The sequence below is a fragment of the Acinonyx jubatus genome, chromosome C1 (genome assembly GCF_027475565.1).
Source record: "Acinonyx jubatus isolate Ajub_Pintada_27869175 chromosome C1, VMU_Ajub_asm_v1.0, whole genome shotgun sequence".
In the NCBI taxonomy this organism is placed as follows: domain Eukaryota; kingdom Metazoa; phylum Chordata; class Mammalia; order Carnivora; family Felidae; genus Acinonyx; species Acinonyx jubatus.
Window position 1 is genome coordinate 122,659,066 of NC_069381.1, and position 25,967 is coordinate 122,685,032.

At 40.7% G+C, this 25,967-nt stretch overlaps 1 protein-coding gene across 12 annotated transcripts in view; it reads right to left on the reverse strand.

Annotated features, from left to right (window-relative positions):
- The window catches only part of NCKAP5 (NCK associated protein 5), a 963,823-nt gene that overhangs the window by 620,406 nt on the left and 317,450 nt on the right, over nucleotides 1-25,967 (reverse strand). The window contains exon 1 of one of the 12 annotated variants that reach the window (XM_053214926.1): nucleotides 22,245-24,695. The exons of the other annotated variants lie outside the window; for them this stretch is intronic. The gene's annotated coding sequence lies outside the window, so the exon portion shown is untranslated. Of the gene's footprint in view, nucleotides 1-22,244; nucleotides 24,696-25,967 lie in introns of those variants that run through there. 12 annotated transcript variants of the gene reach the window in all.

The window sequence follows — 25,967 nt, forward strand, 5'->3', positions numbered from 1 at the left end:
CAAAGAAACACACACCAGGAGGCCAGCTGTTCAAATCACCGCAACTAACATTAAATACAGGGATTTCCATAATTAGAAAATGACTAACAACTGTAATAAATGATGTTGCCCTCAAAAATTATTTGTCACCTTAATGAAAAGTTGCACCTGTGCAGTGATTGTAAAAAGCTCAAACATACCAACTTTGGGAATTACACAGCACTAGACAGAAAGTGGCCTCATATTTAACTGGCATCTGTGCCAACATAAACTCTTCCAATGAGATACAAATCAATTCAGGAATACCAGCTCTAACAAATTGATCTAACTGCCATTATCTCTCCATCAGCCATCTCTTACTCTTCCTTGTTCACTCATCAAACAACTCAACCTTGCTTCCACTCACACTGCAAACTCTTCTGTGGAATTGTTCTGTTAGAGCCACAAGTGACCTCCACAGGTGTAATCACAGGTTCCTTATAATTAGTTCCTGCAGCACTTGACATTTTCAACCATTCTCTATGCCTTCTTGGTGTTCTGTGAAGGGGTTTCTGGTCTCCTGCTACTGCTCTGAGATCTTGGACTTTTTCCTTCCTTCTTCCAGCCCTTTATGTATCAAGAGTAGGGTTCCACTCTAAAGCCTTCTTTCACTTTCTGCTGGCAAATTCAGTAGAGTACCTGGGTTTTCAAAATCACTAAAAATCCAGAAGTTCCCAAATGTTTACTTCCGTGCTAGGTCACTCTTTTGAAGTCCAATCCTCTGTATCCTGCTATTTACCAAAACAGGTTCCTTTGGATGTGCACCACTCTTCAGAGCACATCTTACTTCATTTTTATATCCTCCAATACTTAGCAGAGAAGTTGGAACATTCCAAGTACTTGAAAGTGTGTTAAATAAATGAAAGCATCAATTTATTTATTCAGTTTCATAACAAGAGAATCTGAAATTATAAAACTATCACTCTGGTCTTCCAGAACTGCTTTTTTTTTTTTTTAATTGAAAAGGTTATAACAGTCTTAGGGGCATTCAGCAGTTTTTCCAAAATTACTGTATACTCACTTTTTTCCATTATTACAAATCAGAAATGGCTTCTCAAAGATAACCTAATGACAATTTTGCAAGAAATCAGTGTTTTTCTGATCTCCTAATCCTGAAGTAGATCTACAGACATTAGTTATCTATGCCATGGAAGTCATATGAGCTCGTAAGGATCAATACAATGCAAAAGTGATAACCAAAGTTTGCTATCAAATGGAGGGATAATTGATAGCATGATGAATAGAAAACCCTACAGAATACAAACACCTCATAACCTCTGCCATGTATGAACATTTCATTATTATCCATTAACAGCAACATCATAGATACATATAAAACCAGAGCCATTGAAAAGCTTTATTGCCTGCTATTTTTGTATCAAGGCAATGTAAGCAATACAAATCAAATTATTAGTACAGCTTAGCTGTACAATACATCTCAATTTGTTGGAGACTACCAACTTGTCCCCCGTTATACACATTCTGTTATTTCTTTTAAAGACAGCTTCCAGTTGGACACATGGCTTCTAAGCTAGAGATTCAATTTCCATCAAAGTCAATGCGAAGTTGTAACTGAATGCAAGCCAAAAAGACATGAGCAAAAATGGTCCATGCAATATCCAAACAATCTCCAACCCAAAGACAAGGTACTTGCCAATTATACATTCACCCCCCAGCTGGGAATGCTAACAACCTTGGGCCCAGAGACAGAAGGTTTATGTTGCTGATGGCAAGACTGACTGGTCTTAAAGTAGCTGTCCACCCACCCTAAACTTTCCCTTTGGCCTCATACATGAAAAAGAATGAAGTTTCTGGTTTATTTAAAACTCTTTATTTTGGGTCTCTATGTTACAACAGCTTGGTCTATACTGTAAGCAACAGTGTAAATATTAGTCAATAGTTTTGAAATTAATATAGCAAATACACAATGTTAAATACTAAGCGGCTAACTTTACATCTCTGTATTGATTTATGGATACAGGTTTGGAGTCACAGCTTTCTGAAGCACTTTGAGCACTTTGGCATCCTTCTATCTGATTGATCCTTCCAACAGCCTTGTGTCATGCTTACCATTTCAATGTACAATACAGAGGCTCAGATTGGGGTTAAATGATTTGCTTGGGGTCCAACAGTGACAGATTTCAAACAATTGCTCAATCTAGTACATTTTTCACTGCACCAGGCCAAACTGAAGCAGAGCATGCCCTTCCCACAGCCAACTGCTCTCAAGGTAGATTCCATATTGGTAAGACCAAAAATGGAAGCAGAATGACTTCATTGTCCCCTTCATTTAGGGAGATGTGGCTATATGCAATGCTGGAAAACAAGGTCAGAAATAAACCTCCAAATTCAGGATAATTATATAATCTTCCTAAATTTGGCTTTGGTTTTGCTTTGATTTGCCTGACCGGGTTGAACAAGGCCAAGGGAAGAAATTCGGTTGTCCTCTCATGTTTGGCATTCACTTCTCATAAATGGAATAAATCCAAACACACACCTTTTAATTTTTATCAAAATTGATAAAGATGCTATTACTGATAACTATGTATTATTTGAGGAAAAACATAAGAATTATACTTGGTTTTAGGTGGGGGAAAAAGATGTGATTATTGTATTTCTAAGCTATGTATGCTATTAATGGCAGTTTGGGAAATCAGTATGTATAGGTTAAATGAAGGAATTCACTTAGGTGGTAAAAATAACTCAACTTATTTTTAGGTGCACCCCCACATGTTGAAGGTGAAATGAGAAATAATTCTCCCTCTCCTAAAGTTCTGCAAGTCAGTAACATATCATTAGTCAACATGGCAGTCAATGGTGTACATACACACACACACACACACACACACACACACACACACACACACGAAAACAAATATTTAAGTGACATAGCAGAGTCTTCATTTCAACTTTGATCATTGCTTTGATGGAAAGACACTGATAGAACTTTGTATAAGTGGACATGCTCAGTTAGGTAGGTCACTAGCTGTTGTGGGTAGAAGAGTTCAGCCACAGAAAGTTTAAGGACTACTCCAAATCTGGTAACACATCAAAACACAGAATTGACTGATGAATCCATTTCATCATTATATTGTACTTTTCTCATGTTTTTTTCCACTCAAGTATTGGATCACACAGTGCCATTCCACTCATTACAGCATAACAGAGCCCCCTCAGTCTACTATCAGTGCCCTTCAAAATCTGGACAGTTGTGTTCTAATTTTATCTCCTATTACTCCTCCAAAGTTGTCCTGGGACACTGAAAAAGTCAAACTCCTTGCTTTTACTAAAAAGGTCAAGATATACACTATAATTTCAACACCTAGTATAGGACTTGGAAATATGTGCCCAGAGGTAAGCTGGCACCAATGTCATCTATCTCCCCAGTTAGAGCTTTAGGGCATTTTAAGAGACTTGTGCACTTGAAGCATCACCTGGGGGATCATAACACATTTGTTTACTCAGCCATGGTTCTCCTTTGTTCACCTGAATCATCTGAATCACCTGGGCTGATTAAAACAGATTGTTGGGCTCAACCCCAAAGATTCTGATTTGGTGGGTTTGGGATGGGGCTGGAGAATCCATATCCCCAACAAGCTCCCAGGTGATTCTGATGCTATTGGTCTAGAGACAACTTTTTAAGTATCATTGCCTTACTGTTACAGGCAATAGTTTATTGCTTAGCTCTATTACCATTCACTGTTCTCTTTAAAAAAATAATGATATCAGTGTAAATAATGCCTAATTCAATAAGCAACAAATATTTTTTAGTGTGAATTTATGTTCAAGCACTCTTCCAGGTCAGGGAATGCATCCATAAACAATATAGACAAAAGTATCCACCTTCATGAAATTTACATTTTTGTGGAGAAAACAGACAAAACAATTCAATTCAGTTAAGTTTTATTTAGAAAAATTAAAGAGAATAGAGGGAAAAGAGGAGTTGAAGTAGAAGACTCAGGTGAATATAGACTGATAAAGGAGGAGACAACACTTGAGCAAAGGCCTCAAGGAAATGAGGAAACTAACCCCAGACAGCTATCTTGGGAGGCTCATCATAGGCTGAGAGAAGAACAAATACAAAGACCTTGAGACAGAAGTGTGCTGGCAAGTTCCAGGAATAGCACAAACATGGGATACGGAGAAGAGACAGATCCTAAGGGTCTAACTATCCTGGTAAGAACTTTACTTTTGCTCTCAATGAAGTAAGGAACAATCTCAGGGGGATTTTACCTGAGGAGGGAAACCATCTCACTGAAGTTTGAAAACGATCCCTCTGCTACTTTTAAAGGCAAAAATGGGAGTGTATTTATACAACAGGAGCAGAAGCAAGGGGACCAGCTGGAGGCTACTGGCAGGAGAGGATAGTCACTTGGACTAGGACATCACAAGGAGAGTCATCAACTGTTGCATTCATATGTATTTTTGAAGATCAAGGTGACAGAATTTACTACCAGGTTAAATGTAAGAATAAGGAAAGAGTGAATAATCAAAGATAATATTTGGGTTTTGGCCTAAGCAATTGAATAATGTTCCATCTCCTAAGACTATGGAAAGAGCATGTTTGTATAGGGTGTTGAATAAATTGTTCTCCTGTGGGCAATTAGGTTTGAGAAGTCCACTGCATATGGAAGAGGGAATGTTGATGCGGACATTTGTCTTCAGATTAAAGGTCTGGGAGCCAGAAATTTGGGATTCCATAGTGAGTATGAATAGTATTTGAAACCATGGGACTGAGGTGAGATCACCTGATGAAGGAACAACACTGAAGAAAATGGGATCCAGTAATGGAAGTTTGGGAGGAGGAGAATGAGCCAATAAATTAAGGAGAAGCCAATAAGAGAGGAACAAGAAACCAGTATTTCAGAATAGTGTTTCAGGAAGAATGGAATAGCAAATGCAATCAGTGTTAAAGTAAGGAGGGCCCCCAAATTAACCATTGCAGTTTTCAATATGGGGGCCATTCGTGTCCCAGCAAAAGCACTTTTAGTGGAGTAGGTTTTCCAAAGTCCTCACTGGGGAAACTAAAGAGAAAAATTGTGCCAGGGGAAGACAGAAACTATGAGCAAAGTTTTCTAGAAAATATTAGGTGGTTGTTAAAGTTCAGTGTTCCTGAGAGGCTACAGAGGCTCTGGGGAAAATGGCAGATCCCAGGTCCCAGCCGAGAGATACAGATACTGTAAGTGTGCGAGTTAGGTGGGACCCAGATATCTAACTTTAAGAACTAGGGAGAAAGATGTTGCCAGTTATCCCTGAGGCACCTTTGGAGAATGGTCTCCAAAATAGTGATCTTGGTCATTTCTGAGGAGCTCACAAAACAAAACCAACCCATCACCAGCCATCAACCAACAAATCAAACCTTCCCTGAACCACTCACATCACCTATTCTATTGAGGCAAGTTGGGGCCTTAAGTTTGTTGACACTCCTGTATCATTAGCAAATAAGACTGAAAGTAAAGATGTTTTAGAAAAAGAACAGGTGGAGATGCCTGAGTGGTTCTGTCAGTTAAGCATCAGACTCTTGGTTTAGGCTCAGGGGATGATCTCATGGGTTTGTGGGTTTCAACCTCACATCGGGCTCTGCGCTGGCAGGAAGGAGCTCACTTGGGATTCTCTCTCTCTCTCCCTCTCTCTCTCTCCCCCCCACACTTGTACTGTCCCTGTCTCTAAATAAATTAATTTTAAAAAATAAATTTTCAAAAGAAAGAAAAAGAAAAGGAACAGGTGGTCCCACTCATGTCAGAGCCAGGAACTCTTGTAGGAAAATCCAGGCTGCCTATCCAAGGAAGATGTCCTTTGCCACACAAGAGGGTTATAAAAATATTTTTAAATGTTTCCATATTCATCTTCAGTAAGTGGCTTCCCTCAGGAGATGGGGTATTTCCTACCGGGTGAGGGGATTATTCATTTATACATTAACACATAAACCTTGTTTGCATTTTTATTTTCTGAGTCTGAAATATTCAAGGATTTGAGTATGTTGCCTGTTAAACTGCACTTCTCACTTGTGAGCACATAAATCACACTGGAGAAAAGAACATTGTTCCTGGAGCAAGGTATTTCAAAGACTTCCCTTCCACTGCCTCTGGGAGGGAATGGGTGTTACTCAGAAGTAGATGCCATTTATGTCTATTTTTCATTGTAAAAAATAAGAAAATGAAAGTAATGAAATGGATCTTAAATTTTCCTCACTTTCATGTGGCTGCAGGCTGTTGTTTTAATTATTTAAACATCCGGACTTGTTTTGGTGAAGAGAAACACTTACATTTTCCTGTTGCATTTTCTAAAACAAAAGGCAGCAGAACATATGAATTGCCACACTGACCACCATGTTCCCCTCTTACCCCTGAACCTGTTCTCCATATTAACATCAAATAATGTATATTGAGAGACCACGGGTGTCCCCCTGCCACACGCCACAGGAAATAACGGCTAGAAGCTCTGAGGAGATATGCTGTCCCCTCTCAGCTATCTTCTCAGATGCCACAGGAAATAACGGCTAGAAGCTCTGAGGAGATATGCTGTCCCCTCTCAGCTATCTTCTCAGATGCCATATTTTGCGAAGTATGTGTGTGTGCATGCACACACATAGAATAAAGCTGTATTGTCAATGCAAAATGCACAAAAGTACTAACAGCTAAAAATTATGCAAAGTCAGATTTTCATGTGATTGACAAAAGCTACAAAGCCACAGTCAAAAGCATTCCCAAGAAAACAACTAGTATGAAGAGCTGAACCAGAAAACCTTTAAGTTCACACCAAACTTTGAAAGAGTAAGTGGGTTCTCTTGGACAACAGTCTATGTAATTGATGTGAGCATAATATCTGTGGCCATCCTCCTCCCTGCACATACTAAAGGTCAAGTACAAGGGAAGTTCTAACTGAGGTTAAAAGAGAGATGTCCTCTATGGAGGGTTAATTTCATCCTGAGAGTCAGGGCCAGGAACCTGGGGTAGGGCGTGGGTTCTGTTGGAACACGAGGGTCTAAGAAAGAACAAACCACAGCTCGAATTCACTGGAGTCTGTGCCCGCAGACACTGTGAGCCTGTTCAGTAGAACCTTCTCAGTCAGGGCTGTTGGTGTGGATGACCCCTAATGTAATATGGAGGGGAGTAGGCCATTTCTTCAGCTGTAGCAACCCCAGTGCTGAAAAGAAAACATTTGAACTTGCCCAACATCCTTCAGGAAGAGGCCAATTCCACAGAAACAGATTCAGCTCCTTGAGGGCCAGTTAAGTGATATTTCAATATGGTTGCCGATGCCAACATCAATAAGGGTGCAATGGGCATGGAGGTGGGGGGAGAGAGCAAAACACATCTGGCTGCCACTCTTCCTTTTCATATCTTTAAATATGACCATAAAAATGCCAAGTGGGGACTAATAGGTAAGAGGGGAAGGCCCCTCTTTTGGCAATGGGTACCTGTCTCCTATAAATAAAGAGATTCCATCAGTTGGCTGACTCCTACTTTCATGGAGCAGCCCCTCTTTCCACTTTGGAGTCTTAGCTCTGCCAAGGCACATAGGGGAGAAGTTGAGCAGTGGTTAAACATGCACCCTTCTGAGACTACGGAACAATTTTCTCCTTTGACTTTGCCTTGTGAGACCCTGAGCCTACAGCTTCACTGAGTATCTGAAATAGCTTCCAGGAGAATCTTGCCTAGGAATCAGTTGCCAATCATACGAAGAAGATTTTAGCATAGTTTTGAAAGATGGAGAGAAAGGACTTATGAGGTTCAAGATACCCCAATAAAAAAATTCAGTAGCAAACTTTTTCATTTTTTTTCTCAGAGACGGGATTAAGTACTATCTGTTTCCTGGTACCTTCCACTCTCAACGCAGTAGCTTATTTTATGTGGAGAAAAAAAAAAAACCTGAGATTATCCTCCACAGTGCCCCAAATGTGGTATAAAATGATTACCACTCTTCTGATTAAAAAGTGTTTTTATTAGTGGTAACCCAAAGGTTACCCAAAGGATACAGCCTGAAGGAAACTGCACTGTTCTCTTGCTTGAAAGGTAATTAAAAAGCCATTTTGCCCTGACAGTGGAAACTCTCTGATTCAGGAGAAAAGAAGTTTCTTGTCTCTTGAAGGGCAAGACAAATTAAGTATGTGTTAGAATGTGGTGACACAAGTCTATAATGCTCCCACTTGGAAAATCTAAAGAGAAATATTGCTAACACATAGCAACTTTTAATTTAGAGCAAAACCTCATGCTCAGAGCTTCTATTTCTGTGTCAGTTCACCCCTGGAAGAGAAGCAGGGTGGTAACACACTGTGTTCTCTGGACCAGCATCATTAGCATCACCTGCAAACTTATTAAAAACATAAATTCTTGGGACTTTCCCTAGACCCGTGAATCAGAAATTCTCCAGGTAAGGCCCAGAAATATGTTTTCTTTTGGTTTTGTTTTAGTTTTTTTTAATGTTTTAATTTTTTTAATGTTTTTTAAAATGTTTTAATTTTTTTTTAATGTTTTAATGTTTTTGTTTAATGTTTTTAATGTATTGAGAGAGAGAGCACGAGGGATGGAGAGGCAGAGAGAGAGAGAATCCCAAGCAGGCTCCGTGCTGTCAGTGCAGATCCCAACAAGGGGCTTGCTAGAATCTACGAGCCACGACATCACGACCTGAGCTGAAATCAAGAGCCAGAGGCTCAAATGACTGAGCCACCCAGATGCAATATGTTTTTAGAAAGTCCCCTGAGGACTCTGATCCCACCCAACTTTGCAAACCACTGCTTAATCAACAGTTAATAAATTAATTACCCATCATCATTACATTCATTACCCACATGTTTCCCCCTCCCCAAATTTAAGGTTAACTGATTGCCCAAGTCTATAATTCATTTCTCTAGTTGCCCTGAGCATTGAGTAACAATGCAAGGTTTCTTTTTAACGTATCTTATTTTTGAGTGTAGGGTGCTAGAGAATCATTTAGTGACTTACTTCATTGCATCTGGTGAAAAATCTAAGTTTAATTAAAATAACGTAAAACCAGCAATAGCCACACCGCCATGAAGCCCACATTGCTACCAATCGTGGAGGTGCCATTTTACAAAACATGAGATCAGTACCCGTGATAAATAAAATGGTAGCAGGTGCACCTGTGCTGTTATTTACAATTTTTTCTTCAAGTATTTCCTCTAAAACTGCAAAAGCCTGTAACTGAATGGACTGTACAATGTCTGGGACCTGAAGAGTCACGGAAGTGCCTTGTACCCGAACAATCATCCAAGACAGGAAGTCCATTTTAAAAAATACATGTATGGGGTAGCCATGCAGAGAGTTCACTTACCAGTGGATAATAATTTAACTATCCTAATCCTTATTTTTGATGAAAATCAGCCACACTTAGACAAGGCAGATGTGCTAAATCAATTTAGGAAGGCAATTTACTGTGATGAGGTTGTTACTGAGTCAAAAAGAACATCAGGGAATTTATGCAAATATTTTGGGGAATTTGTTCTGAGTATGCAAATGCCACATAATTAGTTATCACACTTTTCATGCAAAATTAAATTTGCTATAATAACAAATCACACTCAAGAATAAGGCTAGTTAACATGAAAAGGCCCCTCATTTTTATGACTGAAAGGCTGCAAATTGAGGGTAAACTGCAGGTGAGTCTAATTCCAGCCTCCAGCATTGTTATTCATTTTAGTCAAACAAACCTACTACAACAAGAGGTGGCAGGATTTTGAGGATTTTGGACAGAACTTGTATGCATGAGGGAACTACACGAAGTAGAAGCAAATGGAGCCTCTGCTTTGGGACTAGGCTGTCTCAGGAACGATTAGCCAGATAGAGTATCTTTTACCCTTTTAGCCTGTAATTATTTTTGAAGGACTCAGTGCTATGGTTTAGTTTACCAGAAAAACAAAGTCAAATTTCTCTTTTGGACTATCTCTAAATTCTCACTACTGCTTGCTTTCTGCCTGCTCCAAGCTGACAGGCTGGAGAGAACTTGGACTTCAAGCACACTGGCTCTCTATGACTCATTCAGTCAGCATCCTCCCTGGTAGGTGGTCTCTAGACCTCCACTTGCTGGCAAAGCTCTGTGTCTGCTATCCTTGCTGAAAAATATGGGAATTGGGTTCTAACTACCTCCAGGCCATTTCAACTGTAGTGCACCCCTGCTTGCCCATGGCTGAGAAGTTTCTTAGTATGTGAAGTTTCAGTGCTAACACTGGGAAAGTCTTGAGAAAATTGGGACAAATTGGACACTCTTCCATGATCACCTTTTCCTCTATTACTATCAGCCTCTTTGCCCATTCCTCATAACTGGGCTTCAGTTTTTCTAAAAATGATGTGAGAATGAGCTCAGCCTTGAAGTTCAGTGCTATGGACCATCACTAACTCTAGGACAGACTTTTTTTGCTCATCCACCATCCACTGAAGCAGTGGCTGTTCATTCCAGCATGGACCATAACTCACTCAGATCTTGCTTCATCCTAAGTGGACTGCTCCACTTGGGACCAAGGGGTCACCATCATCTGAGGTTCACTCTCAGAGCTCTCCTCCTCTCAACTCCTCCCCCAGATCAGAGCTCCAAAGATAGGTCTGTCTACATCACAGCCATGCCCGCACCTTGGATACTGTGCTTATATCAATTTCTGTTCTGTGTCATTCACTGGGACGAATCATTCAACTATAATAGACTCAATTATACTCTTGGATTACATCTAAGTCCACACTAGTTCATTATTGATATTCCTGTTTTAGTGCTTTAAATAGACTTTGCTATCCCTTAAGGAAAGGACTGTTGTACTTTTTGAACACTCGTGCTCTCTTTTCTCACAGGATCACAAGCATTGGGCATACTGTTGCTTTAGAATCTAGACTACTCACGTGCTTTGCCACATTAGCATAGTGTATATAATGACAAAAACAGATTCTACTACCATGTTTTTTGGAAAAACAGGAACACAAAGCTGTACTGAAGCTAGGATACTCCAATGTTTGAAAGCTGCATTTATCCATTAGAGAGATAAGATGACAAAAATGGTAGGGATATTTTGTAAGAAGGGGGGAAGTGAATGATAACACCACAAGGTCTGTCTGGCTGCCTGCACATGGAGACATCTAGTTTCCTTTTAAATCTGGCTGTTTAAAGCACCTGACTTCTCCGGTTTCAAGAGCTCAATTACCTACTTCTTGCCACATCCCTAGCTTAACAATCAAGTATCCCTGGCAACCTTCAGTGTGTTTGACCCCTTCCTCTTCTATCTTTTTTAGACTGAAACACCAAAACCAGGATTATAACCAGATCAAGTCCCAATTCCCAATAGCTGTTTAATTCACTCCAGTTTGACAGTATTGCCTTCTCAACTTTAATTATAACTATGCCTTGTCTTTGCCCAATACTCAACCTAACTTGCTAAATCTTAAAATACCGAATGTTTATGCATTTACTTTCATGAAAGTTATATTTTTGTAAAAATTATGTCTAATTAAAAAAAAATTTTTTTTAACGTTTATTTTTGAGACAGAGAGAGACAGAGCATGAACGGGGGAGGGTCAGAGAGAGAGGGAGACACAGAATCTGAAACAGGCTCCAGGCTCTGAGCAGTCAGCACAGAGCCCGACGTGGGGCTCAAACTCACATACCGTGAGATCGTGACCTGGCTGAAGTCGGACGCTTAACCGACTGAGCCACCCAGGCGCCCCATGTCTAATTTTAAACATTTTATAGCTACTGTATCTCACAATCATTTGTAACGTATCATCCCTTCATTCATCACTTTGGTAAAGTCCATTTTATATACACTAGGTTTGCTTAGCAGAAAGTCAATAGATTTGATTAGACAGAGTCCTTCTAATCCGTAAAGACACAAGTAGTTCAAACAAATATTTTAGTACCCACTGTACAAATGACGCTCTGCTAAATGCATCAGCTTTGGCCTCTGAAAACAGGACAAAGCATGGATGTAGGAAAGTTATATATAGTAAATTACAGAGACCTATTTTATAATGAAAGGCTATCATTCCACCCAGGATTGAGGTCCAGAGGTATGATTAAAGCCTATTAAAACTGAACTTGTGGGAAAATAATTTATAAAAATCACATTTTACCTAAAGCTTTATTCTCAACATAACACCATCAAGTTAAATTATCTTTTACAACATAACAGTAAAACAAGTACTTCTATCTCCATTTTACTGATAAGAAATCTGGACCCATAAGGTTCAAATAACAATATTTGAGTAAGTACTTGAAAACAAAATGTGTAATCATCAAAAATGAAAGAAAAAATATTACCTTTATTTTCATAATTTTCCTAGCCCATAGAGAATATTCTTCAAAAAACTGCATTTCAGAATCTGTCCTGGGGTCAGAGCCTAGGACATGTAGAAGCTATATAGGCTACGAGTCCTCTGGGTTTCAGTTTCCTTTTTTATAAAATGAGGAGATGCAGCCAGATCAGTGGTCAGCAAACTTCAGGGAACATCAGAATCACATGGAGGGCTCGTTATAACACAGATTGCTAGGCCCACCCCTGGAGCTTCTGATTCAAGAGACCTGAAGCAAGACTTGGCAATGGGCATATCTCACAAGTTCCCATGTGATGGTGATGCTATTGGTCTAGGAGCACACTTTGAGAACTGCTGGACTATATTACCTCAAAGGCCTCTAAGATTTTTAATGTGGAAAGATTTAATTAATATTCTTCCATTTAGACCAGTTGCAAATAAGCATTCATTTATCCATCCAACCATCCATCCATCCATCCATCCTTTCATCTATTTGTTCAACAAATTGTTTTGGACATTTATTACTAGTGTGTTTTCAAATAGATCCCAGTTTGGGTAAAAGTGGAGAAAATGATTTAGTAGAGAAAATAATTTATATCCTTTATGGGTATTTGACAATACTCTTTAACTTCACTCCTGTGACCATGTAAAACCAGAAAAAATGAATTAAATCAGAGAAAGCATGTAAAAATGAGTAAGATAGTATCTGCCACACAAGATGAACTCAGCAAACATCAGCTGCATGGATCATTGACACACAGATAATCCATGGATCGCACTCGCTTTTCTTTTCTCACGGTATCGTTAGAGCGGCTAGCATCTCTCCTTTTTTCAGCATTTTGGGAATTTCCTCCGTATCATTTACTGGAGGTTAAATAAGCAAAGACCAAGGTTAAGAAACCAACGACCAAGACCATGCTGAAGAAGGGAGACGCTGGGTTAAGAGAGGTGAGGAGAATCACCTATAAGCAACATAACTGATTCCTAACACGAGTTACCCAATTAAAAACAAAATTCCTGCCTACACATTATGTACTAACATTCGTTAAGGCCAACTGCGCCTCAAGGCACACATTTCCTGTGCACCACCTCACTCCTGGCCATGTGGTTGGGGTAGGAGCAGGGAGGGGTGGGCGGCACTGGCAGCAAAAGAGATAAAATAAATAAAACTGGCAAAACCAGCACAGTTGTCTGTGGAATATGACAGAGAAGTAAATTAAACCTAATCACACTCCCAGACCAAATCACATTTCTAAAGGGCTAGAGTTCTGCAGACACATGTTTAAATAATAATAATATAATAACATTCCTGATGCTATTTTGATAAGACTCTAGCCCTCAGGTGCTCTTAGCTTCTTACTGTGAGAAATGGTTGTCCCACCTACAGCCTGGCACCAACCATTTCAAATTATGCCCAAAGCAACTCCCAGAAACTCCCCCCAGGAGCTGCTGAAAGTCACCCACACTGCGTGAGATAGATCTTGAGCTCTGGATGGAAATCTTAATTTCCAGGTCTGTCTTCTAAAAATACCAGCCCTCATATACAACCTTTAACCTCTTCTGGGATTCTAAGATACAACCAAAGTTTGAAATTAAAACTTTAAAAAGGCTGGACTGCATTAAATTTAGCTTACCTCTCCCTCTACAAACCAGAATGGAGGGGTAAACCAGGCCTTCCGAGCAAACAGCTCCCTTTCTGGCTCAAGGAGCACGAAGGACCCTCCTGGGACAGCACAGAAGGCCTGAATGGCATTTCAGTTTCTCTGAGCTTACTTGTGGCAGTAAAACGGACTCACTGAGAAAACCCTTTAACAATATTTACTTGGAATTGCACAAAAAAAAAAATATTTTAAAGGATTTTTAGGAAGTAGGAAAGTCTGTTTCACAGCCAGCTGTGTGAGACAGAACTGCAGGAAGGCTTCTGGAAACTTTCGGCGGTGCTGGAGCTTCCTAGCTGTGTGGCCTGGAGATGTGCTTCCTCAGCTAGGGCACAAAAAGAAACTCCTAGAATTTCTTCAAAGATGTCACGTGGGCTTTACAAAGAAGCCCTGATTTTAGCCAAACAGAAAGAATACGTTAGTGTCACACATGACCATCAATTGCCATCAAGTAAGAAAAGCAGAAAATACATATTTTATTTTTACTTTAATTTTATCTTCTGAGAGAGAGAGAGAGAGAGAGAGCGCGCACGCGAACACTTGCGTGCAAGTGGGGGGGGGGGGGCAGAGAGACAGAGACAGAGAGAAAGAGAGAGAGGACCCAAAGCCAGCTCTGTGTGACATCAGTGAGCCAGATGCAGGGCTCAAACTCATGAACCATGAGATCACAACCTGAGCTGAAGTCTGATGCTCAGTCCTTGGGCCACCCAGGTGCCCCCAAAATACATATTTTAAAATACACGCTGTATGCCATGCAATTTCAGAATCCGTGTATTTATTCACTCAGCAAGCTCTGTGACACACCTGCTTTTTGCAGTGCTAAGAGCTACTGAATATAATGGTGACAAAGATAGACAGGGTCCCCTTCCTCACTGCCATACATAATCCTCACATCCACCCAGGAGGGGGAAGGCACCATTATCTTACTTCATAAATGAGGAACTAAAGCTTGAACATGGTAACCCACTTCTCCAACTATACACAGTATGTGAGGGAGAGCCAGATGTTATAATGAGGACTCTGTGTCTCCAGAGTGTGTGCTCTAACCTTTAGGGAAAGATGTGTCCAAATACTGTAGGAAAACTGGACTACTACAGCCTGTAAAGACTGAATTTATGGGTGAGTGTCTACATAAGCCTAACAATAAGGTGCTTTTCTAACAGAAACTGGCTTTCTTTCATAGCACAAGCCCTTTGAGATTATGTTTACCGAGGGATTTTCATGCACTATAACTCATTTTTATTATTTCAACCCTAGCCTCCCTTAAGCACTGGCATCTCGGGTTTCTACCGCACCACTCTGCACTGGTTTAAGGGACACTGCATTGCTCGAGGTTATTGGTGGGCACCTGTGGTGGACATAATGTGATTCAGGAGATCAGGAAGCCCCCTTCTTTCTAAGAACCACTCCTCCCCTACCCTGTGGCACTGGATTCTTGCTCCCAGGGTGGAACCTGTGACCTGAATGAAAGGCAGGCAGCAATCACATTCCCCTGGAGGTATTGATGGGTTCAAGGATGCGCAATGAATCCAATCAGAGCCAAAGAGGTTTTGCTGGGACTAAGATGTGAAGAGCATCTTCTCTTTGCTGGCCTTGGGGTTGCCAGCTCAGCATTTGTTACAGGGATCATCACCACCTGTGTCCCTCACACTGTGCCTTTGACCTGCCTATCCTCTTTTCAACAAGCCTGAAGTGTACACTTCTACCAGACCTCATCAGCAAAACGCTGCTGATGATATGAGCTACAGAAAAGGTGAAACCATCCAGTAAATGTTACCATGGATGAAGGCATGATGCCGCCTCTCAGGAGTTATGATTAACAAATAAATATAATCATGCAGCTCTCTTTTACACTCATTTAGCAGGGTGGGCCGATTCAGAGATGAATGGCTCAGCATTTCTGGCAGAGGAAAGGCAGCTACTTAAGACAGTCCTGAATGAAAAACAATAAAACCCACCACCGGGCTGATAAGATGGGATCACTGAGGGCAAAGGGTCCTTAAACAACAGCTAACAGTTCTACCTTCCCTCAGAGATACTTTGCAGACTCTGGTATGAAATACTTTAAGGAAACCTGAAATTCTGGACATTAGCAATATTAACCTGAAGATTCATATCCTTCCACGCCCCCGTATCAACAGCCCTCTGTCCCATTGTAATGACATGTGAGATCTGTGACATCACCCACAGAGCAGGATTCAATGATGACTCATCCTTCTTTCCTCCCCCCCCCCCCCAAGGCCACCAGCATCCTGCTGCTCAAATGGAGTGCACAGACCTGAAGCATCAGCATCTCCTGGGTGCTGGTTAGAAATGCAGAGTCCCCGGGGTGCCTGGGTGGCTCAGTCCTTTAAGCGTCCAACTTTGGCTCAGGTCATATCTCACAGTTTGTGAGTTTGAGCCCCACATCGCGCTCCGTATTGACAGCTCCGAGCCTGGAGCCTGATTTGGATTCTCTGTCTCCCTCTCTCTCTGCCCCTCCCCCGCTCACGCTCTTTCTCTCTCTCTCTCTAAGAATAAATAAACATTAAAAAAAGAAGAAGAAGGAGGAGGAAGGGGAGGAGGAGGAGGAGGAGAAGAGGAGGAGAAGAAGAAGAGATAATGCAGCATGCCAGGTCCTGCCTCAGCACTAGGGGCTCAGAATCTGATTCTAATAAACTCCCAGCTACTTCCCCTGTACTGTGGGCCACATTCTGAGTAGAAAAGGTTTGGACTTCAGTGTTTCTTAATCTTACTTGATCATAAAGTTCCCCTGGGGAATCTTCTTACACTATTCTGGGCACAACCCTATTGTTGTGCCTATTCTGGGCCTATTACCTATTTCTGGGCAAAACCCCAAACCTCTCAAATTAGAATCTCCACAAAAGAGACTTGGGCATTTACCAGGCAGCCAACGTGATTATGGGGGGCAGGCAAAAATGGGAAACCCTGGGAATCAAATTTCCAGTGCCAGCCTGTGCCCTCAGCTGCTAACCCTTATCCTGCCTCAAATCTGTTGCTTAGCAGATGGAAACACACTACTGCTCCCACTTGGGCTATGTCTTTTTCCCTTTTTTCCCTCCAGAAAGCTGGATACCAAATGCTCCATCTTCAGGACCTACAACTTTTTTTTTTTTTACCTTTATATTGTTACGTGAGAAAGGACCTCAGAAATATTAAAATTCCAATTCTATGCAAAGAATGAAGATAGCTTAATAATCATGGTCCAGTGCCATTGCTATTTATGGTCTTAGTGTACCCAAAACGAAATGAAGATTCTAATTGTTCTGCAGGTTGTAGACCAAATGTATTGCTTGGACTAAATAAATGACTTTTTTTTTTTGAGGACTCACAAAATGCAGCAGTGTTAGTAATGGAAAAAATGGATAGAAATAATAACTCTCTCCCCCTAGGATCTAGGAAAACAGCATTTGAAAGGTTTTCTATATTGCTTGAAAACTAGTAAATATATTTAATATGGTTGCTAAAATTCTTCAGGCCTCTGAAAAATCCTTAAATATTAGTCCTTCCTTAGCCTTGGATTCTTCATAAGACAATAGGATTATTCATACCTGTAGGGTTCTTCCAGTGATAAGTCTAAAAAGGAAAAGGTATACCAGTGCTTGCCACTGTGGGGTGACCTTGTACTCCAGGAGACATTTATTTGGTTGTTGTATCTGGGAAAGAAGGGAGGAGGTCCTGGCAGCAAGTGGGTAAAGCCAGGGACGCTGCTAAGCCTCTTATGATATTCAGGACAGTCCCCACAATGATGAATTTTTCAGGCTGAGATATCAATGGTGTCAATGTGGAAAAATTCTGATGCAGACCAGGCACTGTCCACATCCTCAGAGCTCAAATATGAACATCACCCTACTCTCCACCTACTTCCATCAGCCCATAGTTACCTAGTCAGTAGAACCAAATTTGAAACCATGTTCCTCTACCTCCAAAGCTGTATTCTCTCTATTCCAACATGCTACCTCTCACTGCAGAAAAGACTATGGTAATCTTCCCATGTTGATTTATACGCGTCCCTGAAAATTGGAAATCTTGTACTCCGTCCTCAAATTCATTGAACATTGAACACTCTCATTATGCCGTTTTGGGTGGAAAGTAGCAAATGGAGGACTTGAGGAAGTGGATGAATCCCAAGATGCAGAAGGCTGGGGAAGACTAGTATTTTTTAATCTATTTTGTCTTCAACAGAGCAGCTGAGTTCTTATGAGAATCAAGATGTTTAAAACTTAGTATGTTTTTAAGAGGAAAACTTGAGATCCAAATGACAGAGGCAGAAGAAGAAGTTGAAAAAGATTAACACTTTCTGACTTCTCTTACCACCAGATACAGCTCCTAGAGGCTCCCTGGCCTGGACAGCACTTGACATACTTTGACAACCAAAATGTTAAAAATTTAAGAGCATTAAATAACGAACACATAACATAAACATGGGGAAAATACCAAACACTGTGAACTCAGTTATGATGTCTTGGTAACAAGGAGTGAAAGCAACCAACCCATCTACAAATGGAGAAAAATATATACAAATTTTATTCGAAAGGTAGACTGAATGCATGCCTCATGTTTAATTTAAAATGAACTTGCATTTCAACCTTGGATGAGTAGTGCTGAAATATGATTAAATGCTGGAAAGTTTCATGGAAAGAAAAACTTACAGCAATCATAGTATTAGATTTTTATTCCCCTAGGGTGTCTATAATCATAGGACAAATGATTAAATACACCCTTTATGTGGAAATGCCCTGTAGTTACCATGAACCTCTTATTATGAAGAAAAAGTAAGACAATAAAATGGAATTTGTTTAAGGAAACATTTAGAGTTTCATTTAACTATTTCCTTTACCCTCATATATCAGCCATTAAACCTCCTCTATTAAAATTTAAGAAGATAGAATTGAGTTTTCCACTAAGTTGTTGAAGAAGCCTGAGAGGGGGGCTATTTGAGAGGGGCTGTTCTAAGACAGAGGCTACACTGGCAGAGCCATCAGGAGTGGTTCAGTCTTCACGTCTGGCCTCGTCAGCTACTCCTACTTTGCAGTGCACTGACCTGTGGTGGACAAAGTGCAAGCAGGGGGTAGCAAAATGGCCAGTGGGCAAGGGAGGGGTTCGTTAGGGACTGCATTTAAAAAGAAGAGGGATGGGGCCCCTGGGTGGCTCAGTCGGTTGGGCAGCCGACTTCGGCTCAGGTCATGATCTCGCACTCCGTGGGTTCGAGCCCCGCGTCGGGCTCTGTGCTGACAGCTCAGAGACTGGAGCCTGTTTAGGATTCTGTGTCTCACTCTCTCTCTGACCCTCCCCCATTCATGCTCTGTCTCTCTCTGTCTCAAAAATAAATAAACGTTAATAAATAAATAAACGTAAATAAATAAATAAATAAATAAATAAATAAATAAATAAATAAAGGAGGGGGTTCCAGGCATGCTTCACAGTTTTCCAGTAGACGTAGCAAAAGAGAAAGAAATAATAGAAGCAGAGGAGCTCGAGGTGGAATTTACCTACCAAAGACACCATCAGTTTAATAAAGAATAGTTAAGCCTTAAAAAAGAGAAAAAGAGGGGTGCCTGGGTGGCTTGGTCGGTTGAGCGGCCGACTTCGGCTCAGGTCATGATCTCACGGTCCATGGGTTCGAGCCCCGCGTCGGGCTCTGTGCTGACAGCTCGGAGCCTGGAGCCTGTTTCAGATTCTGTGTCTCCCTCTCTCTCTGCCCCTCCCCTGTTCATGCTCTGTCTCTCTCTGTCTCAAAAATAAATAAACATTAAAAAAAAATTAAAAAAAAAAGAATAGTTAAGCCTTAAAAAAGAGAAAAAGAGGGGCGCCTGGGTGGCTCAATCTGTTGAATGTCTGACTGAAGTTTAGGTCATGATCTCATGGTTCGTAAGATCAAGACCCACATGGGGCCTGTGCTGACAGCTCGGAGCCTGGAGCCTGCTTCAGGTTCTGTATCTTCCTCTCTCCCTGCCCTGCTCCTACTCTCTCTTTCTCTCTCTCCCTCTCTCAAATATAAACATTAAAAACTAAATTAAAAAAAATATAGAAAGAGTCCAAAAGTCCATCAACTGATGGATGGATAAAGAAGATGTGGTTTATATATACAATGGAATACTACTTAGCAATGAGAAAGAATGAAATGTTGCCATTTGCAACAACATGGATGGAACTGGAGAGTATTATGCTAAGTGAAATAAGTCATTCAGAGAAAGATATATGTTTTCACTCATAAGTGGAATTTGAGAACTTTAACAGGACGATTGCGGGGAAGGGATGGGGAAAAATAGTTTCAAACAGAGAGGAGGGGAGGCAAACCATAAGAGACTCTTAAATACAGAGAACTGAGGGTTGATGGGGTATGGGGGGAGAAGGAAAAATGGGTGATGGGCATTGAGGAGGGCACTTGTTGGGATGAGCACTGGGTGTTGTATGTAAGCAATGAATCATGGGAATCTACTCCCGAAGCTAAGAGCACACTGTATACACTGTATGTTAGCTAACTTAACAATAAATCATACTTAAAGAGAGAGAGAGAATAGCTGATAAAATCGGAGGTGTGAAACGGGCAAAGCACTGGAGAGAAGCTGAAGGGGAGAATGGACTCGACAATGGGTGTAACATAAAGTCACCTAAATTGTGAAATTCAGGTTAGATACAAGAGAAAATATTTGTACTATGAGACATCAAATGATTACTCTATTAATTAATTTAGTCATCACAGCTAATTCTGGAATAGTGTGTGCATTTTATAACTGCTGAATGCTCCAGAATTTTGAATACACTAAAGAAGACAAAGGACTCTACTATGGGCTGAATTGTATACCCCCAAAATACATGTTTAAGTCCTAATCCTCAGAATCTCAGAATGTGACTGTATTTGAAGATACAACCTTGAAAGAGGTGAATACTATTAAATAAGATCATTAGGGTGGGCTCTAATCCAACATGACTGGTGTCCTTATGAGAAGTGGCCATTAGGACACAGAGAGGCACAGAAGAAAAACTATGTGGACATACCAGGAAAAGACAGCCATCTACAAGCTGAGGGGAGAAGCCTCACAATAAAAATGACCTTGCCAACACCTTGATCATGGATTTCTAGCCTCCATAACTGTGATAACATCAATGTTTGCTGTTTAAGACACCCAGCCTGTGGCACTTGTTACGGTGGCACTAGAAAACGAATACAGACCATCATACACTGTACAGGGAAGAAGAGTTCACCACCGCTCTTCCCAGCTTCACCAAATCACCCAAGGAGTCTTACAATATGAATTCTGGTCTTCTGATCTGTGGCTTTGGGACAAGTCTGAGGAATCTATGTTGCTTAAATGTTCTCCTGTTACCCTTGAGCTGTAAGCTTTAACCTGGGGGGTGAAGATGCTATGAAAATGAAAAAGAATGTAATACTGGGCACTATTTTCCAGAATTAGAAGGGAATAGGATAAAGAAAAGTGTTTTTTTTCCCCCTTAATATATCAATAACTAACTTTTTTAAAAAGATGTGTTGTATACTGTTTTTTAAAAGTATAAGCTCAGTCATTTAAGCATCCAACTTTTGATTTCGGCTCAGATCATGATGTCATGGTCAAGGGACTGGCCCCTGCATTGGGCACTGCACTCACAGCATGGAGCCTATTTGGGATTCTCTCTCTCCATCTCTCTCTGCTCCTCCCCTGTTTGTGCTCTCTCTCTCTCTCAAAATAAATAAATAAACATTAAAAAAAAGTACAGGTTTGTGGCATAAAACATCTATTAACAAAAAGAAAAATAGTTTGCAAGTCTCTTAATTATAACTTCATTTTTGATGTATAACTTACTGAATCACAGTGTTTGTGGCAGCTAAAAACTATTGAGCATACACTATATACAATTAACATATATTAATTTATTTAATTCACACATAGATGCACGCACACACATACACACACACCAATGTGGCATATAATTACTATTAGTCTACTTATTTTACAGATGAAGAAACTCTGGGTGAAGACGTGCATGTGAGTGAATGTGTGTGTGTGTGTGTGTGTGTGTGTGTGTGTGTGTGTGTGTGTGTGCGCAGTTTTAGGTGAAATATAAAAGGTACCCTAATTGTCCTTGACTGATACTAAATTTTTTACACTTATAATTAATATTCTTGTGCTGCACAGATTAACTTTTATCAGTTCTGGGGCTGAATATAAATATTTAGACTCTCTCCTTTTCTTGCTGGCAGGGTAGAGTAGTTTAAGACACCTTTGTGGAGAGGGTGTAAGATGAATAGCAAACAACTGATGAATTTCTCCAAAGTTTTACATTAATGATTAAACAGCATCATCTGATGACTTACTCAGCAGCTCACAGACAATAAAACATAACTAAATCTGTCAATTAGCATTTTCATCTTCTCTCCTGACAGAGCTTAATGGCATCTGCAAAATGCAATTTCCAACCCCGAGCTCTTTGACATTTTCTATTTCCTCCTGTGTTTCTCTCCCGTCGCTCCTGTTATGACTGAAAGCAGCAGCGTGTTATACTCCATGGTGGCAAATGCATCACCTGTGGTTGAAAGGAAAGCAATTATTGTGTCCTCGCTAAATCTCAGGGTTGACTTGGGTACCGCTTTTCCACTTAAGTGCATAAACAGCCAACCCAGGACCTGTTTTAAGTGGCTGAACCTTAGCGACAACAGCTGGACTGCAGGCTGATGCCACCTGAGGGTGTGGGACGCTGCCAGAGAAGAGCGCCTGCCCTTCCAGTAGCTACAAACACAGCACTCCACATTCCCACCTGCAAAGTGACAAACAATGACTGGGAAGGTAACATATGTACTTCCTTTTCCTGCTCCCTTGGTTTGAGGACAGTGATCCAAAGTGGAGGTTGGGCTGTCTCTCAGATGGTTCTCCAGCTGGTGGGAGTGGATACTATTTACACAACTGTCAGGAATTACATTTCTTTCTTCCCCAGGCAGCTATATTTAGCTCATGTATGTGTTACATATGTGTCAAATCCTGTCTAACTCTGCCATTTCCGAATAGTCAAGAAAGGATATTCCAAGTGATAAAGAAGTATGCCTTCAGGGAAACTTCAGAGCATCACTGGGGAGCTATGCATCTAATGGGGACATCTTCATTATTTCTAGGCTCAAGAGTCAAGTGCCCTGATAAAGAAATGCTCAATGTAACATTTCCTCTTGAATTATTTTTTAATGCACCTTTGCCTCTCTGTGCTAAAGAAATTGTCTCACTAACACCATCAAGCACCAAACGAAACATTCCATTCTAGACAAATACTGCAAGCCCCTATTAACCAGAATCCAATGAACTGATGCACATAATTAACCAGATTCAGGTCTAATACCCCATTTCTAGAAGAAATAATCAATGCTCAGGAGGATATTTCATTTCAGCCAAAGAAACAAATGTCAATGCTTTTTCTGGAGTCAGTTAGCTCAGTGGTCCAGTCTGCAGTGTCTTCTACAGAGAAAGAATTTTTAGAATATTGACCCTGAGGCAACAATCACACAGTCATCATAGAAAGGTAAAATTATGACCATGCCTGCACTTATGACTTGAACATTTCAGAAATATTCTCCATGCAACGGGACAAAAATTTGTAAAGGATGTTCATGATAAAGCAAATAGAAATGTATATTCATGAATATACACCTTAGCCTCTAGTATTCCAGAGTAAAAACTTTAAGGGCTGCCTTTACTCTGCCATTTGTTTTACTTTTGAGGGAGGGATGTAACCATTCTCTCACTTCACAGATAGGTGACTTGAGCTGTGAGGTTAAATGACATGCTCAGAGTTGGACAGCATGTCGATACCCAATGCAGGTTAGACGCATGAGCTTTGGGCTGAACATCTCATGAGTAAATCCATCACCACAGAGGAGGACCACTTGACACCACTTCTCTAAAAGGTTCCCTTTTGAGAGAAAATTCTGGATTTAAAAAAGGGGTTTCTACTACCCAACAATGGTACCTCTTCCTTGCTAGTTTTTTGGAATAATTAATTATGAGGCTAAGATTTGCCCCAGGTTGTCTGAATTGTCCCTTCGTGGTAACGAGCAGAATGAACGCAAAGCCTCTACAAATTAATCTACCCAGGGTTAGTTCAGAAAGTACAATTTCTATTGCTCTATCAGCTCCAAGAGTTTTACAGGCCGCAGGTGGTTAATTCATTTGTGAGCTGTTCTACACACACAGTCACACACACACACACACACACACACACACACACACACACACACACAACAAGGGATGAGAATACGCAGATGCAGTTTTTTTTTCTTTTTTTACATAAAACTGGATCCTGGAATTTGAAGAGGTATTGATGAGTGCATGGTAAATTGGAAGAACACAGTAGAGTCACTTGGTCTGACTTCGAAGCCTGCTCAGCCATTTAATACATAACCAATGTTCTCTGCTTCCTCACAGGACTAGGAAAAGCCATGGCCTTGAGGAGCTCAACAAATACAGTGTGGAAGTGAAGTCACACAGAAATTCTTAATGGCTGCTCATTCCTACAACTACGATGCATCAAAGTCACACACCATCACCTTTTCAAGAGTTAGTACTACAGTCAGGAGTGATGGCAATTGACCATCTTCCCATCTTCCTTCAAGACTTTCCATAATCATGTCTGAAAATGTCTTGAGAGTCAATCAGACTGCATTGCTAAACACGTTGGAATAAGATGGTCCTGTCAGAGAAAACTCCTCCAATCTTCTTTGCCTCAATTTTTTTTATTATATGAAATTTATTGTCAAATTAGTTTCCATAAAACACCAAGTGCTCATCCCAAAAGATGCCCTCTTCAATGCCCATCAACTACACTCCCCTCCCTCCCACCCCCCATCAACCCTCAGTTTGTTCTCAGTTTTTAAGAGTCTCTTATGCTTTGGCTCTCTCCCACTCTAACCTCTTTTTTTTTTTCCTTCCCCTCCCCCATGGGTTTCTGTTAAGTTTCTCAGGATCCACATAAGAGTGAAACCATATGGTATCTGTCTTTCTCTGTATGGCTTATTTCACTTAGCATCACACTTTCCAGTTCCATCCACGTTGCTACAAAGGGCCATATTTCATTCTTTCTCATTGCCACGTAGTACTCCATTGTGTATATAAACCACAATTTCTTTATCCATTCATCAGATGATGGACATTTAGGCTTTCTCCACAATTTGTGTGCCTCAATTTTTATACTATTTGTTGCTTACGTACATGGTGGAGGATGGCATCAAATACCTCGGGGAACCAAATGTGAAAAAGATGGGGAAGGATCTTGCAGCCTCCCAAGGGAGCCATGTGCATTTGTGAATCTAGTACAAGGTGGTGGTAAGTGCTACGGAAGGGACCCAATTTACTATGAGAAGGAGAAGCAGAGGAGGAAAGCCAGTTACCAATCTCTTCAGAGATGGTTTATTTCAGTGGAATGAGAATGGTTTATTTCAGTGGTATGAATGTTGATGCTGGAGTCAGCTGGCTTGGGTTCAAGGCCTGGTTCTGTAATTCCCTGGTTGTCTGACCTTAAGCAACTCCTTTAGCCACTTTGTGCCTCAGTTTTCTCATCTGTAAAATGGGTCTTACACTAATAATTATTCCTGCCTCATATGGGTTTTAAGAAGATCAAATGAATTAATTAATACTTGTAAAGCTGGCACTCCATAAAGCTAGGCCACTCCTTGTAAGCACTGAATGGGCACAGCGAAGCTCTTAATAGTGGCAATTAAAATTACGGTCATGGAGTGCAGGCCATGGGACAGATAGATATCAGCTCAGGCACTTTATGTTCATCATCTTATTTTATTGAATCTTCCCAGCAAGTAGCTATTATTTCCCCATTTCTTAAGTGATCACTCCCAAGAGTTGAATAACTTGTCCAAAGTCACCATAGGTGGTGAGTGGCAGAGTGGAGCTCAATCCTATGACTGTCCAGCTCCCAAGTCCATGCTCTTTCTATCACTCTACACTGTCTGCTACTGTTCTTCCATATTTGCACATAAAAAGAATTTCCTCCAGTGGGGTGCATGTAGATTTGGCTTCGTTATCAAGCTGTTCCCCATTCATAA